A 7,114-nucleotide genomic window follows, 5' to 3' on the forward strand; every position below is an offset into this window, starting at 1 on the left:
GCAAAGATAATGCAAGGTCACACTCTTGAGCTGCGAATTTCAGAAAGCAAACACACTAAGAGGAAAAAATCAGCGTGCCATGTAAAATGTAGAGACAAAGGCCCTCAGGCACCTAATTATATGTTTTACTTATTAGGCAAGTGGTCTGAATTCTCTGAACACTCCAACTAAATAGGATATGACCCTAATCCATTTAACAAGACAAAAGGGGCTAAATTGGGAGTACTGGAAATATGCATTGGGAACATTATGAGTGATTATTCCATAGCCTTTTCATCCTTGGAGATGATTCATGAGATGTGCCAACTGTGATATGTATTATTTTAGTGAATTGCCATGGTGCCAAATGTTAAACATGGCTCACAATGTTTAGTCAACAAGCATCAGCTAAGGATGGCAGTATGCTCAGAAACCACAGGTGCTTTGTGGCGGGAACTAGCAGTGAAAGTCAGTAGGTTCTTGTAATCCATGGCTAAACACAGTGAGGGGCAGGCATTCAGAATTTTGGGCATAGCAGCACTTATTTACTTACCCCATTACCCCTTCTGGCTTTGGGCTGACAACAGTAGCTCACCAGATTCCTGGGCCAGTCTTGCAAGATATCCCAGGTGTAGCCCATCTTCTCCTTCCAGGGATGGGGTCCTTGGAGCTTCTGTTGCCATTTCTATAGTTCTGTATTTTTTTTATGGAGTGTGATGGCTAGCCCCATGCCCAACCCTCCTCCTTTCGCAGATGGGCTTGCGACCGTCCACGGCAGATTACACAGCACTGGAGGCCTTTGCAAGTGTGTGGAGCATGGAGCAAGATTGTCTACCCACTGAAGGCTTAGATGCTCCACAGGCTCAAGTTAAAAGCAGCGAGAGGTCACTCGGGGCTGTTTGTAAGAATATGAGCCTCAAGGTCAGAATCAGAATCAGGTTTAATGTCACTGGCACGTGATGTGGAATTTGTTAACTTAGCAGCAGCAGTTCAATGCAATACATAATCTAGCAGAAAGAGAAAAGAATAATAAATAAAATAAAACATAATAATAAATAAACAAGTAAATCAATTATGTATATTGAATAGATTTAAAAGAAAGTGCAAAAACAGAAATATGGTATATTTAAAAAAGTGAGGTAGTGTCCAAAGCTTCAATGTCCATTCAGGAAACAGATGGCAGAGGGGAAGAAGCTGTTCATGAATTGCTGAGTGTGTGCCTTCAGGCTTCTGTATCTCCTGCCTGATGGTAACAGTGAAAAAAGCACATGCCCTGGGTGCTGGAGGTTTTTAATAATGGACACTGCCTTTCTGAGACACCGCTCCCTGAAGATGTTCTGGGTACTTTGTAGGCTAGTGCCCAAGATGAAGCTGACTGGATTTACAACTTTCTGCAGCTTCTTTCAGTCCTGTGCAGTAACCCCTCCATACCAGACAGTGATGCAGCCTGTCAGAACGCTCTCCACAGTACAACTATAGAGATCTTGACACTGAGGAATTTCAAGCTGCTCACTCTTTCCACTTCTGATCCCTCTATGAGGATTGATAAGTGTTCCTTCGTCTTACCCTTCCCAAAGTCGAAAATCAGCTCTTCTGTCTTACTGACATTGAGTGCCAGGTTGTCGCTACGGCACCATTCCACTAGTTGGCATACCTCACTCCTGTACGCCCTCTCATCACCACCTGAGATTCTACCAACAATGGTTATATCATCAGCAGATTTATAGATTGTATTTGAGCTATGCCTAGCCACACAGTTATGTGTATACAGAGAGTAGAGCAGTGGGCTAAACACAAACCCCTGAGGTGCACCAGTGTTGATCGTCAGCGAGGAGGATGTGTTATCACCAATACGCGCAAACTGTGGTACATAGTCTGTACATAGTATACATTCTTTGAAAGTAAATGTGCTTTAAACTTTGAATTTTATTGTGGTGATGTAAGGGATCCAGCTCCATGGACATGAATGTAGGACCACAAGTTTGTTCAGCAGCCATGGTGAATTCACCTTCAAAGCTATTCCCACACCAACTCCACCACTCAGCTCTTTGAACCATGCTCTGTTGTCTTATTCGTTACAGACTGGGAATTTACTTCATGTCACCCATTCTACTCTCACACACACGACCATGTCTGAAAACCACACACGCACATCACTCACTTCCATACAGTGGCAGCTATTAACCATGATAGATTATCATGTTGCAGGACAGTCAGTTAAAATGAGAACTTTCTACAGAGGGTAACAATCACCCACAGACAGCACCAGCAGCAACAAGTGACAAGCTATCCAAGCAGCTATAATGTACAAGCGTGTCAATTGTGAATTTAGACTCAACTGCCTGCATCAGCAAATGGGTGCTGGAGAGTTGATATTTTAGCAACAGTTGGTGCAAAAGCTATATAATTTTCCTCATTTCATGCACCATACTCAAAAATATTTAATGAAAAATGAGTGCTTAAAAAGAATTAGCCTCTCACTTGACAACAGCAAATTTGTTTTTCATTACTTCTAAGTTGAAAAGAAAATAAATTGTAATAAATATTGTAAGATTGTCTTAGCACTTCAGTTTAAGAAACCCTTTAAATGTAAAGCCAGCCTTAAGCAAGAGGAGATTGTTGTGGAATCTAGAGACAAAGAGTCATAGTTCATTCAAACTGCCGAGTCCCATCAACCTGCTCCCAGATCATAGCCCTCCATACCCTTACCATCCGTGTACCTATCCAAACATCTCTTAAATGTTGAAATAGAGCTTGGATGCACCACTTGCACTAGCAGCTCATTTCACACTCCCACGACCCTCTGAGTGAAGAGGTTTCCTCTCATGTTTCCCTTAATTTTTTTACCTTTCACCCTTAATCCACGATCACTGGCTGCAGTCCCACCCAACCTCAGTGGAAAAAAACCTGTTTGTATTTACCCTATCTATACTCCCCACAATTTTTGTTTGTGGCTTACAGAGCACTGAAGGCAGATAGCATCAGATTCTGCCTGAGGAAGTCGGTCAGTACCTAAGTGGGATTAGAATTAATTTCTGAAGCTTCATCAAGAATTCTACAGCAATGTACAGTCTTGAGTGTGTTGAGCTGAAGAAAGTTCCAACAGAGTTGATTTACAATGGATCCGATGGTCAAGTTAAGGCTGAGAGTGAAGAAGTGAGATTTGAGGTCATCAGCAATATCTTGTGCTATCAGATGGATTACTAAATCTGAGTATGTAATCTGAATTGCTTTTATGGAGATGGTATGGATTGCACAATGGGTGGTGATGTGGAGATACATCTCTGTCAAAGGAGTTGGAAGGTGCTCCTTCCCTCTGCTAGCCTGCAGGCCATCCTTGGGCAAGGTGTCTCACCTGCTTAGCCCCGTGTATCCAGAGATACCGGCCACGTGACAGATGCACTGCCACCTGGCTGGTCGGAGGACACACCACATGCCAATTAACATTTGGTCCCTCCCAACTAATCAATGCACACCTAAATTATTGGATTATCTTGCCCAGCCCCATGCTATAAAAGGTGAGACATGTGCCTGGCTTGGTCTCTCTTAGAGAGCACCTCATTGAAGGTAAGTGCATTGATTTATGTTTGGGAAGGTTTATCGTTTGTCCTGGTAAGGGAGCCGCAGCTATCCAAGGTCAAGGGGGATAGCTGTTGTAGTGCTTTTCCCTTGTTCTTTGTATGTGTAACTGTACCCTGTCCCCACACCGCTTTCTGTGTATTGTACAGCTGACCTGACCTTCCCCAAACATGTTAACCCTAAGTGTTTTTTGTTAGAATATTGTAGTTTCTTGTGTTGACCTGACTTCCCCTTGTAAATAAATTCCTTATTATTAAAACTGTGTGTGTCCAGGCCTCTACTGTTGAGACTCAAAGAACCAGTTATTTTCCATCACCCTGATCATGGTTACATGAAGCCGTGGGTGCAGGTGGTGGATGGTCATGTGTGCAACTGGTGTATATCACAAGTTCTAGTTATGGGGCCACTAACACCAGGCAGACTATTTCTGAAGAGTATTCACAATGTCTGTGGCACCTGCCCTGTGAAGGCACTGTCCAGAGAAAACAATGGCAAACCACTTCTGTAGAAAAATTAGCCAAGAACAATCATGGTCATATAAACATGGCACATAACGATAATGATGATGATAGTTTGCACTGGCCAAATGGCCTCCTTATGATTCAGCAGTTTTGTGATTCAGGAAGGCCTAGAAGCCAGAGTAAATTTTGCAGAGTGGAAGTGGCTTTATTGTCAAAGAAAGAGAAGCCACAGAAGGACAATTTCATAAGGTGGATAAAGAAATGAAGCAAAATCTGAATTGAATTAATTAAATAACTGTTTAAAAATGATACAACACGGAGGGCTGAAGGGCCTGTACTGTGCTGTAGTGTTCTATGGTTCTTATAATATGGTGGACAGCAATTGTAAACATTATCACAATTTTAACATTAATTTAGTTTGAAAACCATGTAGTGAAAAGATTGCTTTAATGCCTGAATGCCCCTCATGTATGCTGAAAGAATTAACTAACAAAAATATGTTTGGTGAAGAAAGGACTTCAGCTGATTGATGCACATTCTTTTTTTTTACCTTTTATCTTTGATGTTGCAGTGTTCGCTGAGCTGGGCAATTAGCTTGCAAACATTTCATCACTAGTCAAGGTGACATCCTCAGTGCGCCGTTGATAGTGTTCCTCTCTGCCAGAACTTGCAATTGTATAGGCCCTGCCTTCGCTTGCCTTGGTCCTGATTGGCTACTTCTTCAGTTGACCTCTGAATTCTATTGGCTCATGTTTCTTTGCCTCTCTGGGGTTCGTAGGTGTCTATTTCTATATGTTTGTTTATGGAGTTATTGGATGTGAACACCACCTCTAAAAGATTCTAGTATCTGCTTCATGTGTCCCTGCTCCAGGGCCTCCGTGATTTCCCAGTTAAAGTGGTGTCCTTATCTTTTATCGGTGAAAATGAAACAAGTCGGGTTTCATACAAATCTTGTCCATTAATTTATTGCACAGCTTCTGTTGGACTCCAGTGTCACTTTCATCAAACAAATCTGTTTCATTCTATTTTTACACTGGGTTTGAACTGACCTACTTTCTGACGTTGAACAATGAATATTTCTAAATTTTCCTTTTGCCTTCTGAGTTCCAGATTTGTGTCTATTTCTGACAGTGGTGACTGCCTTCAAATACCTGTTTAGTCTGCCTTGGGAAATGTCTCTTTCTTTGAACCCCATTGAATCGTGTGCCTGCTGCAAAAGTTCAATGCGAGCTTAGTTATGACGTGATAATGAAGGGGTGCTAACCTCCATTGTGTTGCAGAGTGTCACACCAATAGAACTGCTGCTTCAGGACTGCAAAGTCCTGACGCAAGGTTTGACAGCAAATGCTGCTAATTTCTTTCACCTTGCATCTCTTTTGGTAGAGGCATATCTCTACCCCGCCACATGTTGAGGTAATAATGGGAGATTTCGAAGGAAAGGGGAATATCCCTGAGAGGAGAGAACTATAGATGCCATGATAGCCAGGATGTAATGGGCTGTTGGCAGTCAAGATAGTGTGAAGTAAACATCAATTGAAGATAATCTCAATAAAATGATAATTCTAATGTTTTTAAAGAAGGATCTCGGCCCAAAAAGTTGACTGTTTATTCCTCTCCATAGATGCTGCCTGACCTGCTGACTTCCTCCAGCATTTTGTGTGTGTTGCTTTGGAATTCCAGCATCTGCAGATTACTCTTGTTTATGTTAACTCCAGTTTCTGAGAATTTCCAATAATTCCAATAATTGTGTGTGCTGCTCCAATAATTTCTAGCTTTGTTTCATATCTTCATTATCTGCATTATTTTAAATTTTCAAGAGAATATGTACTAAGCATTACAGGCAGGGCAAAAGGGAGTTTTGAGGGGGCAGGGGGACACAAATCCAAGGTTACTATAAACTTGATAGGTAAAAGGAACATAACAAAGATGCAGAGGCAGACCAATAGATGGCTTCCATCTTATGTGCAAAATTCACAATCTTATGCTAAAATTGAAACTGAGAAACATTTTGTACAACATAACGTCTAGTCTAATACTTTTTTTTAGTATAATTGCAATTGTCACTACACTTCTGCATAAGATCGATCATTTGTCCAATATTGTAATCTTTTGGAGCAGTTTAGTATTTAGAAAAAAGATACACAATTCAATTTAAAAGTCTATGCTACTGGAATGGAAAAGTTTTACTTGGTATAACTTTATGATAAGTGATGAGGATGTCCCAGTATACAGATTATTCACTTTCAAGAACTGACTGTTCCAGTGTACTAATTACTTTCTTTCAGCACAGTGAGTACAAAGAACTTAAATATTAATCACTGAAGCTGACCAAACCAATCCTTCATGAATCAGTCCGAGGCTGAATCATTTAATATTGGGTTACTTCATTCTTAAGCTTCACTACAGAATGTAAATGCAACTGGCAAACTATTAAAAAAAAAACCCAAGGCATTTATCTGTTCAACAGCAAAAGAAAAAGTTATTGCATAGATAAAAGGTGTGCTAATGTGGTTTGAACAAATCTTGTGGTTGTTCCTAAATGAGTTCCAGCCAGTGGTTAATTAGGTAATAAATTATGGTACAAGATATTTCATCTGTCCTTACATTGTACTGTCAGGCTTGCAGAAGTAAATGCAAGAGACTTTATTTCTGGACATCTGGACAACAGCAGCACATATGTTGGAATGCTGTTCATTGACTACAGCTCGGCATTCAACTCAATTATCCCATCCATCAACCTGCAAGACCTGAGCATCCATACCTTCCTCTGCAACTGGAGACAAAACTTCCTCATTTATAGACTGCAGCCAATGAGGATTGGTACGACATCTCCTCCTTGTTAGTCATCAACACAGGTGCACCTCAAGATTGTGTGCTTAGCTCTCTGTTTCATTCTCTATACACACAAGGCATAGCTCCAATGACTTACTAAAATCTATGTTGATACCATCCAAATCCATTATTGGCCACCCTTGTGGATGGGCCACCCATCCTCAAAGTAGCCTAATCAAGTTAGTAGGCACCACTTGTCCTATACAAAGCCATGCTGACTGCCCCTTATAAAATCATGGTTTTCCAAATGCCGTAAATCCTAT

This window comes from Hemitrygon akajei, chromosome 14 (genome assembly GCF_048418815.1).
Source record: "Hemitrygon akajei chromosome 14, sHemAka1.3, whole genome shotgun sequence".
Lineage (NCBI taxonomy): Eukaryota > Metazoa > Chordata > Chondrichthyes > Myliobatiformes > Dasyatidae > Hemitrygon > Hemitrygon akajei.